This window comes from Theropithecus gelada, chromosome 8, assembly GCF_003255815.1.
Source record: "Theropithecus gelada isolate Dixy chromosome 8, Tgel_1.0, whole genome shotgun sequence".
Classification (NCBI taxonomy): domain Eukaryota; kingdom Metazoa; phylum Chordata; class Mammalia; order Primates; family Cercopithecidae; genus Theropithecus; species Theropithecus gelada.
The window spans coordinates 62,852,528-62,863,427 of NC_037676.1; the positions used below are offsets into that span (position 1 = coordinate 62,852,528).

At 43.6% G+C, this 10,900-nt stretch overlaps 1 long non-coding RNA gene across 1 annotated transcript; it reads right to left on the reverse strand.

Moving 5' to 3' along the window:
- Positions 1–5,962: 5,962 nt before the first annotated feature.
- Positions 5,963–7,040, reverse strand: LOC112629704. The gene is made up of 3 exons (XR_003120743.1): positions 6,933–7,040; positions 6,609–6,777; positions 5,963–6,140 (listed from the first exon to the last, which is right to left on the reverse strand). It is a non-coding gene; the product is annotated as an uncharacterized LOC112629704 (long non-coding RNA).
- Between the last annotated feature and the right edge of the window lie 3,860 nt (positions 7,041–10,900).

Sequence of the window (10,900 nt, forward strand, 5' to 3'; positions counted from 1 at the left end):
GGGAGTGCCTTCAACACAGTCCTGTGACTGCCTCTGGGCCGACAACTCCCCCCGCTGCACAAGCTATCGATGGCATTTCTTCACTGGGCTTTATTACTGTGAAGAAAACCTTTTTATTTCTTCACGTGATTTGACACTAAGAATTATTAAAAAGAACTTAACAAAACCAAAGCCATGACAAAAAAAAAAAACCACACCAATATGTTGTGAATGTATCAATTTTATTCTTGGGACTGGTTTTATTATTTTTGGAACTATTACAAGACTTCTGTTAAACATGTTGAATGTTAAGAGGAAACAGACTCTCAGCAAATGTTGAAAACCAATTACAGAAACGTCCCTGCTAGAACTAGAGAAACACAGGGAGAGACCGAGGAGAAGTTTGTCCTCCCCTTCTCCCACTGCCCAAAACACACAGATGGTGGAATTCCCATGAAGAAAAATATGATGATTACACTGTGGTTCTTATTCTTCTGTTCACAGGCAAAAAACCACTAAAACGATACTTCTGAGTCAAACCTATTTATAATGAGTTCAACATAGGATTATTTAAGGCAAATCTGATACAGGAAAAAGTCATATAACTTACAGAATGATTCTTTACTATCCACAAAGAAATCTTCACTAATAAATCAAATTACATTTAAAAACACTTAAATTTCAAATATTAATCTATGGAACTTTCAGGAGCACATCTGCTGTAAACAGTATTGTAAAAGCATGCTATCATGTACACATTGATTAAAGTACATAATTTCGTGTACATAAATACTGACAAGATTGAAATTTTTTAAATTTCAATTTTGAAACTCTAAAAACTGATTTAGGAAAAGAATCAACAGAAGAAAGAAACTTATTTTCAGTTATTATTCAGCTATTACTTTCCCATGTTCTACCATAAGTGAGGCTTTGTGCTAAGCACCAGAAAGGTACAGATGTGTAAGACACCATCTTTGACCTCAATGAACTTCCCGTTCTGGAAAGGCAAGGCAGCAGTTAAAATTCAATATGGTAGCCAGGCATTTGCAGTCCCAGCTACTTGGGAGGCTGAGCTGGGAGGATCACTTGCGCCCAGGAGCTTGAGGTTGCCGTGAGCTACGATTGTGCCACTGCACTCCTGCATGGGTGACAAAGCAAGACACCATCTCTAAAAAAATAAAAATTAAAGACATGTAAAAATAATTTTAAAATGCAATGCGGTAACGGCATAATAGAGGCAGCCCACGTGGAAGGGGCTCTAGGAAGTCTTCGTATTCTTGGCAGAAGAACAGCATATGCAAGGTTGAGAGTGGTGGGTGGGTTAGGGCAGCAGTCTGATGCGTCAGAAGCAAGGATGCAGAAAGCAAAGACCACAGTATAGACTGGAGGTGAAGGAGGGGCTGGACCATGATGGGTGTCTGAATCGGGCACCATCTGAGGAGGTCATCAAAGGCATATTCCTTAGGGGGTTTTGTAAAGACTCTCAAGAAGTGTGGGCAGAGTTAAGGGAATCAACACGGCAAGGCTCCCAGGGCCCAGTAGCAGTGGGAAGCCAGGCCCTCCCTTAGCCTGAGAGGAGAAGATGGCACAGCCAGAGGCAGGCCGTGCGCTAGAGGCAAGGAAGAGTGGCCACCTGTTGAGCCCTAAGAAATACTAGAAAAAAGATCTGGGAAACTAGGTGCTTGTTATCAGATTTAAAATATTTTTAAATATTTGTAATATGTTTTAATATCTGGGTTTGAGAAATACCACATGGTAAAAGCTTAATTATGGAACTCCAGAAAAAAAAAAAAAAAAAAAAAAAGACATACCCATTAGCTAATAAGAGGCCAGGTGGTTCTCTTTAGTAGGGCCTGAAGAGGTGTCTCCACTGCCCCGGAGCACCTCGGGTATTAAGACACTGGGCACAGCCATGCCTGTCACCCCGATGGCAGGGTGACTCGATGGGTCGGGCTTGCCAGCTGCTGTGCCTTCCTCCATGCTGTTCCCTAGATGTCACTTCACTGTACAGGAGCTAGAGAACCAGTTGTTGGCCAAAGATAAAGAGAGCTAAGTGATAAGTGGGAGGATGTGTGCATACAATCTTTTTCTCCCTCTCAGCCCGAACATCAAATCCTCACACTGATCCTTAATCACAAAAGTTAAACAGACTTAGCCAACTCAATTTTCAGTGATAATGAGCATCGAAAATCACATGGATTAATAAGTCACAAATGATCCCCTTCAGAATAATTTTATTTCTAACTTCTTAACCCACCTTATAGATGCCGTAAACAAGCAACAACTGGGATTGATCTGAGATTGACTACACTCTTTTTTTCTCCTGTCTTCGGCAGAGCTACAGATGAGCGCTCTAATGGTCAAAAACTACAGAACCAGTGCCTAAAGAGAGAGAGCACAGGAACTGTAAGGGGTAGCAACCCATTAGCCTCGATTGCCATTAGTGATGTGCCAGGTCTTAGCCAAAGGTACAGACTGAAGAAGAGAGGCAAAAGAAAATTTTAAAAACACAGTCCTTCCTCTCAGCCATGCTAATGAACCTCCAACATTCCTGTCTCTTGCCCTCTCGGTTCCTCCTCCCTTCTCCATCTTCTGAAGGTTTGGGTGACTTGTAGGCATTCAGCCAACAACTAAGTGACTGAGTATGCTAACACCTCTTCTGGGACTGACACATTAGATGCCATAACCACAGCCAATAGGCATAGAGTTCTATGGAGCAATAGGTCTGAAGGAAGAAAAAGAGGGGGAAAGGGAACAGAGAGACAGGAAGTGGAAAGACTTACCCAGGCACCACTATCCATGCCAAGGGTCTGTTTAAAAGAGCACAGAAGGCTGGGTGTGGTGGCTCATGCCTGTAATCCCAACACATTGGGAGGCCAAGGCGGGAGGATCACTTGAGCCCAGGAGTTCAAGACTTAGCCTGGGCAACATGAAAAGGCCCTATCTTTTAAAAAGTGAATAAATTAGCTGGGTGTAGTGGTGTGTGCCTGTAGTCCCAGTTACTTGGGAGGCTGATGCAGGAGGACCAACTGAGCCTGAGAGGTCCAGGCTGCAGTGAGCTGTGATCACGACACTGTACTCCAGCCTGGGATGACAGAGCAAGACCCTGTCTCAATCAATCCATCAATCAGTAAGAGAGGATAGAAGAAGAAAATTCGAGGGGATAATACTGTTAAAAATTACACAGGTGCTTGACTTAACAGATGGCCATCTTATACTCACACAGCCACCTGAAATATAAATGAATGAAAAGGCTACTGCAAAAATGTTTAAATTAGTAAACTGTCCAAGAGGTCTGATCAAAACGAATTAATAATCTCTAAGTTGAAAAATAAATATTCATATCTATAGTTATAAGTCTGTTTAGTGAGTGATTGAAAATACACAGCCACAGGGCTTTGAGCAATCAGTTAGGCTGGAATCCCAGTTCTATATCCACCGACCGTCAGACCTTGGGCAAGTTACTTAACCTCTAGAGCATCGGTTTCCAAATCTTTAAAATGGGATAATTGTACCTGCCTCCTAAAATCTTTGTGAAGATTAAATAAAATACTTAGATTGGTGTTTGGCATATACCAAGTGTTCCATAAATATTATCACTCTATATAAAGTTACATATTGAATACCAAAGCAAAAATCCTAAGGAAAACACATGCTGGAAAAGTCTCAAACTTATTTTTTTGAGGCATTTTGTAACTGATAGCCTATACATATTGCCTAATGTTTGGGTTTATTATAAACAACTTTTTATTTCACTGAGCTTAATTTCTAAATTTTAATCACTCAGTACCTTTTAAGTAAAACCAGTTTAATTATAAAAATTAAGAATTTAAGTGCTAGGAGTTTAAATAAAACTAAATCTGCTTCACTCACACAACTATTTATGGTTCACTTCCAGGGACAGCTATCAGAAATCACGCTATTTCTGCTTCTTTTATTTCTGTATTATGAGGGATGAGGGTGAGGCGTCTAGAAAACTATCATTTGAGGAAGCTGTAACTTTTTACAATTTTCCTTATATCTCTTCTCTTTTCCATACAAAAAAAAAAAAAAAAGACATATTGCATTACTATAAATTTGAGGAAAGTCTGTAAACTTAATTAACATCAAATCTGGTTTAGTGGAAATCACTCTAATAAGAAATGAGGTCATGTCTCTTGCAATGAATCATGTCATTAAATTTATCTTCTTTCTGAAGTCTTTCCTTCATTTGTCATTTCTAAGTCCTTAATTGTTGTTGATTATTCAAATAAAATCAGTTTGTTTTAGTTTTCAAAAGATATTAAACTGATGCTAAAAAATCTCTCTACACGTCTGCTTTTAACTTTACAATATTTTTTTCTAACCCGTTTTTTTAAAGCAAATACCAAGTTTACTTTATTCAAAATTCTCATTTATCATGTGTATCTCTTATTTCGCGGGTGTCTTCACATATTCCTCTACTAATTTCCCTTTTTTTTTTTTTTTTTTAAGAGACAGGGGTTTAACTATGTTGTCCAGGCTGGACTCAAACTCCAGGGCTCAAGTGAACCTCCCAAGTAGTTGGGACTACAGCATTGTGCCCAGCCTAATTTTCATTTACTGCACAATTACACTCTATAAGATTACAACCTCACTTAAATAACACCCAGGTATTTTCAAAGATAATCTTGGGAGAACTATCATCACCTCAAGGGCTCTTTCAAAGGTCTCATCTACTCCAAGGCCTTGAGATACGATTCAATCCATAGGACACATCAAGATTTCAACTCTAGTCAGAATCAGTATTTTAACAATGGAAGCAAACTGGGAAAGCTAACCAGTCTCGCGTCTTTACACACATGGAAACTAAGACCATACATATTATAGTTACTTTTGCTTAACATTTTACAAAGGACATTCAGATGACTTATCACAGGTCCTAATTAAAGGAATCCTGAAGACAAAACCAAGTCACTTTCATAACACTTGATCCTTTTCAACTACCTTAATATTTTTCATCTTAGTTTAAAGGAAACCTTTATGTTAAATCCAACTATTTTATCTCCTTGTTAAAGCTGAGCTTGTATTTTAAATCAGCACCTTTATGCCAGTCTCAGAATCTCAAAAAAGTTACATTTTCCCCTACGGTGTTCCCACCACTGAATGGCCCCCAGGCGGGGCTTTCCCAGACCCTCGCTCCGCACCCATTTTGATCCAGGGAGGGGCGGCCGGGCAGGGACTGAGACGGCCGCGACCAGACAATGTCCTGCATTCACCGTGGCCTCGGCCAATCACAGGCCGGCGCCTCCCTGCCCCGCGCGGCGCCACCGGCCACCGCTCCGGCCGGAGTAAAACCTGGCTTCAGTCGGCCATCTGCGGACAACCCAGGCAGAGCGCGCGGCGCTCCCACTGCGCCCGGCCCGGGGAAAGGGTCTGGGCGGCGGGCGCCGCGGCGTCCCCCGGGGCAGGGTCGCGCACGGAGGGCAGGACGCGCCGCCTCCTCCGCCCGAACGCGGCGCTGTCCCTTTAAGACGATCCTCCTCCCGGGGCCGAGCAGCGCGTTGGCGGCCCCGCCGCAGGGGGCAGCGACATCCGGGCTACCGGGCGGGCGACGGCGGCGGCCCCTCGGGCAGCTCCCAGTCCCCGCGGGACGCCCGGCGCGCCGCCGCCGGACAACAGGAGACCTCTAGGCCAAAAAATTTCCCCAAGCCCAGGGTCACACCGCGGCGGCCGCGGCATCTGCCGCCAACCGCCGCAGCCTCGCAGACTCCGGGATCCGGACGCCGGGGCCAGCACGCGGGTCACGAACGCTCAGCCCGCGGGGCCGCGCGGCGCGCGCTCCTCAGGCCCGCCCCACCTCCTGCGCGTGCCCAGGGGGCGGGGCGCCGCTGATCAGCCAATCAGCGCCAGATGTCCCGGGACCGCCCCTGAAGTCCTCTTAGGGGGCGGCACGGGAGGGAGAACTTCGTGGGGGGCACGGCGGCTGGTGGCGGGTGTGGAAAACTGGGAGCGCCGGAGGGGCTGGGAAGGTGGGCGCGGAGGCACTCACCCCGACTTCTAAGCTGTGCGGAAGTGAAAGGGGCGGGAGCGGCGGGGAAGGGCGCTGGCCGCTCGTGAGAACCGGCGCGGGCGGGCCGGGGGCGGGGAGGCGCCCGGAGCAGGTGGTGCAGCCCGAGGCGGGCGGGAGGGGCTGGCGTGTCCTGGAGACGGGAAAAGCGGGGATGGATGTGCTGAGCTAATAAGCGTACAGCCAGAGCTGTCAAGGTTTATTTATGCAGGACAGAGAACTTAGAGAAGTTATGCACTGACTGGTGGACACACGTTCTAAGATTTTCCTCCGTTCGGTTTAAGAGAAAAGTGCTTACATATTTCTGATGTCTGGTGATATTTAAAATTGAAAGTTGGTCACTTGATATTTTATTATGGGATTGGGAGAAAGAGGAACAAAAGGCATTTATAAAGCAAAAGCCATTTCTGTGATGCATTCTACCAAAAATTTGAGAACGAATGTGTTTCAACAATCGGATGCACGGAATTTGTAGGAGGGTAGAGTGGGGCTTGTATTGCCTGGGAGATTCACTGCCAGGTGGTCATGCATAAGCCCCTACTCCAAGCTCTCATTTTCCCTACCTGCAAAATTAGACCAATGAACACCCCGCCTGTCTCACCGCATGTTTTGAGATTCCGCGTGTATGAGGGAGGCAGGGAGGGCTGGAGCGCGGGCCGGCGCGGAGTGGGGGTCCCTGGGCGCCGTCTGGGCCGCCCTCTCTCCCGGGCATGCTCTGGACCGTCTCGTCCCCTCCTGACGCGTCATCCTGCTTCCGGAACCCCCGTGTCCTGAAGTCCAGGCATATTTAACTTGGATGCCACAGAAATCTCAAAATCTAGGCGTTCTCAGCGGAGCTCGGCACCTTCCCTACAAGCCTCGCGTGTTTCCCGACTCAGCAAAGACAACACTACAGTCTGGTCATTATCCTTCTACCCCAATTCACCTAGCCCCGGGATCCGCTTTGCGTCTGCACTTCAGGCCGCCTGGTTGTCGCTGCTGCCGCTCTCATGCCTCGGTGCGTGGCGCGGCGTCTCCCACCTGGACCTCCGGCGACCGCTCTCCGCTCTCTCCGCCTCCGCCCTTGCCCCTCCCCCGTCTCGACAGAGCAGCCAGTCAGATGCTTTATTTTAATGTAAATCCGATCGTGTCACTCCTGTTTACAATCTTTAATGGGCTCTCTGTTGCTCTCGGGCTAAAGTCCTATCTCCTTAAATTCGCTTAATAGGGCCCTCCTAATCCAGTTTCCGCTTTCGTCTGGCCTGGATCTTTTTACCTTGGGCCGCTACTCCAGCCCTTCTTCGTGTTTCGCCCAACCTGGACTGCTTTCACTTCTCTCAGCTTGCCGACTCAAGCTGCTGCAGCACTTCTCCGTCTCCTCCCCGCTTCCTTCGTTTCCTGCACCTCCTTCCCCAGCGTGAGCGTTAAGGGCGCCCGTGGAACCCCTTCCTTTGCAGCGCACCCGTAGCCTTGCACTGCCGTGGGCAGCCGTCCGACCGGGGGCGCATCCCACGCCAGCCCTTTGGAGCGTGGGCTGCATTGTTCCCATTTTCTAGGACGGTCCTGACAATACTGGCAGAGCCCAAGAGCACTTTTAGGATACACAGTGATGGGCGCAGAAAACCAAACAAGTAGCCTGAGATCTTTGTTGATTGATTCATTTTATATTGCTGTATTTTTCAGTTTTAAAATTTTCCAGTTTATAAGAATAGCATGTTTTAAAAAAAATATATATATATATATAAATTTAAAACTGATAGGACGTTTTACACCACAAACAATTACAAATCTCTTTTAGCAGAAAGTGTGTGGGTTTATGAAATGAAATCAGGAACAGAGGCTCGATGTTCAATGCACATGGGCAGAAATGTTCACTTTAAGCTCAGATGCTGAAACTTTAAAACAGCTGAAACTCCTACCCCAATAAGGATTAAAGGAAGGACCAGAAGAAAAGAGCAGTAAGCTGGGCTTATTATTAATTTGTAGGCTAGTAATTATCGATAGGTTAAGAAATTGCTTTTGAAACAATTCCTGGTACTGTTAATATTTCTATTTATATGAGATGTCAGTGTAACAAATTGAAATTCTCATTTTCCCAGTGCTCCCTCCCAGCTAGCAATGATAACGTATGTGCCTTTGGATCTGTAGTATTTCTAAACATGGTTCTGCTACACACTTTCCAATAAAGTTAAACAAGAATTCTTTGTTGAGCTATGTAATATTTAGAAGGGAGGATAGGGGAATAAATCTTAACTACTGCAAATTGTTTCCCTTCAGCCTAACTCTGAAGGAGATCCTTGTTGGTTTTTTCATTACTGTACTACTAGGTTGTTTACTTTGTTACACTTTGTGGAAGGGAGCAGAACTTAGTAAATAATAAAAAATAAAAAATGAGTGGGGAGAGTTTAATAAAATAAGGAAAAAATAAATGAAATATAGAAATAAAGTAATAATGCACTTTGAGTTAGAAAAATTTGTTTCTATGCTCTGTGCTATAATTAACATAAGATCTTATATTGCTCAATTTATCTAATGAAAACAATATTTCAAGCAGAAGAAATAGGCATTATAGTTATTTACTGTTTCTATAGAAAAATATTCTCCAAACATGCATTTTATCTGTTTATAGGACCTGTCAAATAACTATTATAAACAAATGATAAGAGAAAAATAAATGCTGGAGAAATGGCTTTTCTTTTGGAGGTAGACTTGAATAATTTTGAATTTAGAAAACATTTTAGATACTCTAATTTGGTAAAAGTCCTAAGATTACACTTCACTTACATTTTAGCTAACTGCATTTTTCACTTTTTAAACCTGTTAAAAAATCTTATTTCCAAACTTGATGGAATGGTAAAGGATTTTTAAAAAGTGTTTATAATGAAACATTTTTAATAGCTAGTTTTAAGAGTATATCTATAATGGAAATACAGTACATTTCAGGCTTATTTATAAGCATGCCAAACCTGATTAGGTGACTACTTGAAAGAAACATACTGAAAATGAGATCTATTGCCATTTGCTGCATTTGTTGGTTTAGCAGAAATTTCCCATTAACTGGGCATTGAAAAGACACTGCCAGCCTAGTAGAGATAGGCAGATATGATGCCTAGAGAAAGGGAGAGTAGAAACAGGGTGAGATGTGGGACTAAAAGACTGAGGACTAAGTCAGCAAGCTTTACCTTCTGCAAATTATGTCTGAGACTTAGTTTCCACATTTACAAATTGGGCAACTATTTGCCATCTTGACCACCTCACAGTACTCATACGAGGATCAAAGGAGAGTAATGTACTCCGTAAACCTTAAGACACTGGTCAAATAGTAGTTACAGATACTGTTGTACACATTCTACTTTGGACTTGGAGACATTTGGTTCTCATGAAAATCACAATAATAACCATATATATCTCTCATATATAATACAAGAAGTATAAAGAAATCTGAAAGGGAAATAAGTTGTCTTTTCACAACTCTGATTCTCTAAGGGGGATTCATATGTACTTGCATTTGCTCATGGGTGATAGATGATTACTAAAGACAAAACAGAGTTCATTATTAGAGACAAAAAAAGATTGTAGTATTTGCAGAGGAATCTGGTACAGTCTAGATTTTGTTATGCTTTAAGTATTATAAAAGCAAGGTGACATTTATATATAAAGAAGAAACTAAAAAAATAAACAAAATAGGGCAAGTATTTAATGAAGGATATCATGTTCAATACTGTCAAAGATTGAGAAAGAAGAAAAATATTCTTCATTGATTATATTTATGTGCTATTATTGACCCATGATAAATCTGAGGGATCAAGTAGCAATGAAAGCAATTCTTCTATATTATCCTGACATCTTCATCCAAGTTTGATATATTTGGCCAGCAGTTAGTCATCCTAATAGGTTTGACTGATAACTTACTATGTGCAGAGTGCTTTAGTGCACACTGCATGAATGGTAAAATAAATATAAGATGCATTTTTTTTTTTCTCAAGGGGGCTAAAATTGGCTTCTGAAAAGTCAAACAAAACCAACCCTAGTCCATTTTTTAGTTAGCCTCCATTCTTCACAAGGGAAGGAGAGCTGGGTGGGTAGTTCCCCCAGCTGCTCATCTTTGCACCCTTCTAACATGCTCTCCCAGCAAGGAGCGGAGGACTCAGGCCTGAATCCATCACCCTCATGCTCTGCCATTCTACCATTAGAGCTGATTCTTTTGGACCCTAAAGTTTTCGATTTTCTAAAGTTGCCCCTTAAAATGTGAATCTCTCTAGGAGGGGTATAGATGGTACTTTGATACCTAGATAATCTTTTACCTGCTCAGCAGAGATTGCTCTTATCCTGCAGAGAGCAAGAAAAGGAACAAGATGGAACTGTCAGAGAAGGGAAAGTAAGCAGCAAAGGCAGAGATGCAGAAAGGATCAATGACCAAGTGAGGTGAGCTCAAAGAAGCTTTGATGGCTTTGCCTTGGAATAGTGTCTCTCTAGTTCTGTTTCTGAGCTGCTCTGGCATCATGGCCTGGGGTTCCAGCCTCTGCTCTTAGGGTTCTGGGGTCTGCTTCTCTGGCCCTACCCATATTCCTTGCCTGTCATGGAGTTCAGCTGAGTTCCAACCAGTTTGATGGTAAACTAGAAGGAAAAGCAGTCCCAACGTTGGAAGACTTGAGTTCTCTGTGACTTTGAGTCATTCAGGCTTTTTCCAACTTCCATTTCCACATTTGTACAAAGAGACAGTGTATTACTTCCCTCTTTCACTCTGGGTTTCTCCCTTTCTCTGTGAAATCTCCCTTTCCCCTCAGTCCTTTCACTATAATTAAGCCTGTACCACAGGTGGTCAAAATCCTAGCTGCCCCCAGACCAGGCGCGGTGGCTCATACCTGTAATCCCAGCACTTTGGGAGGCCGAGGCGAGCAGATCACGAGGTCA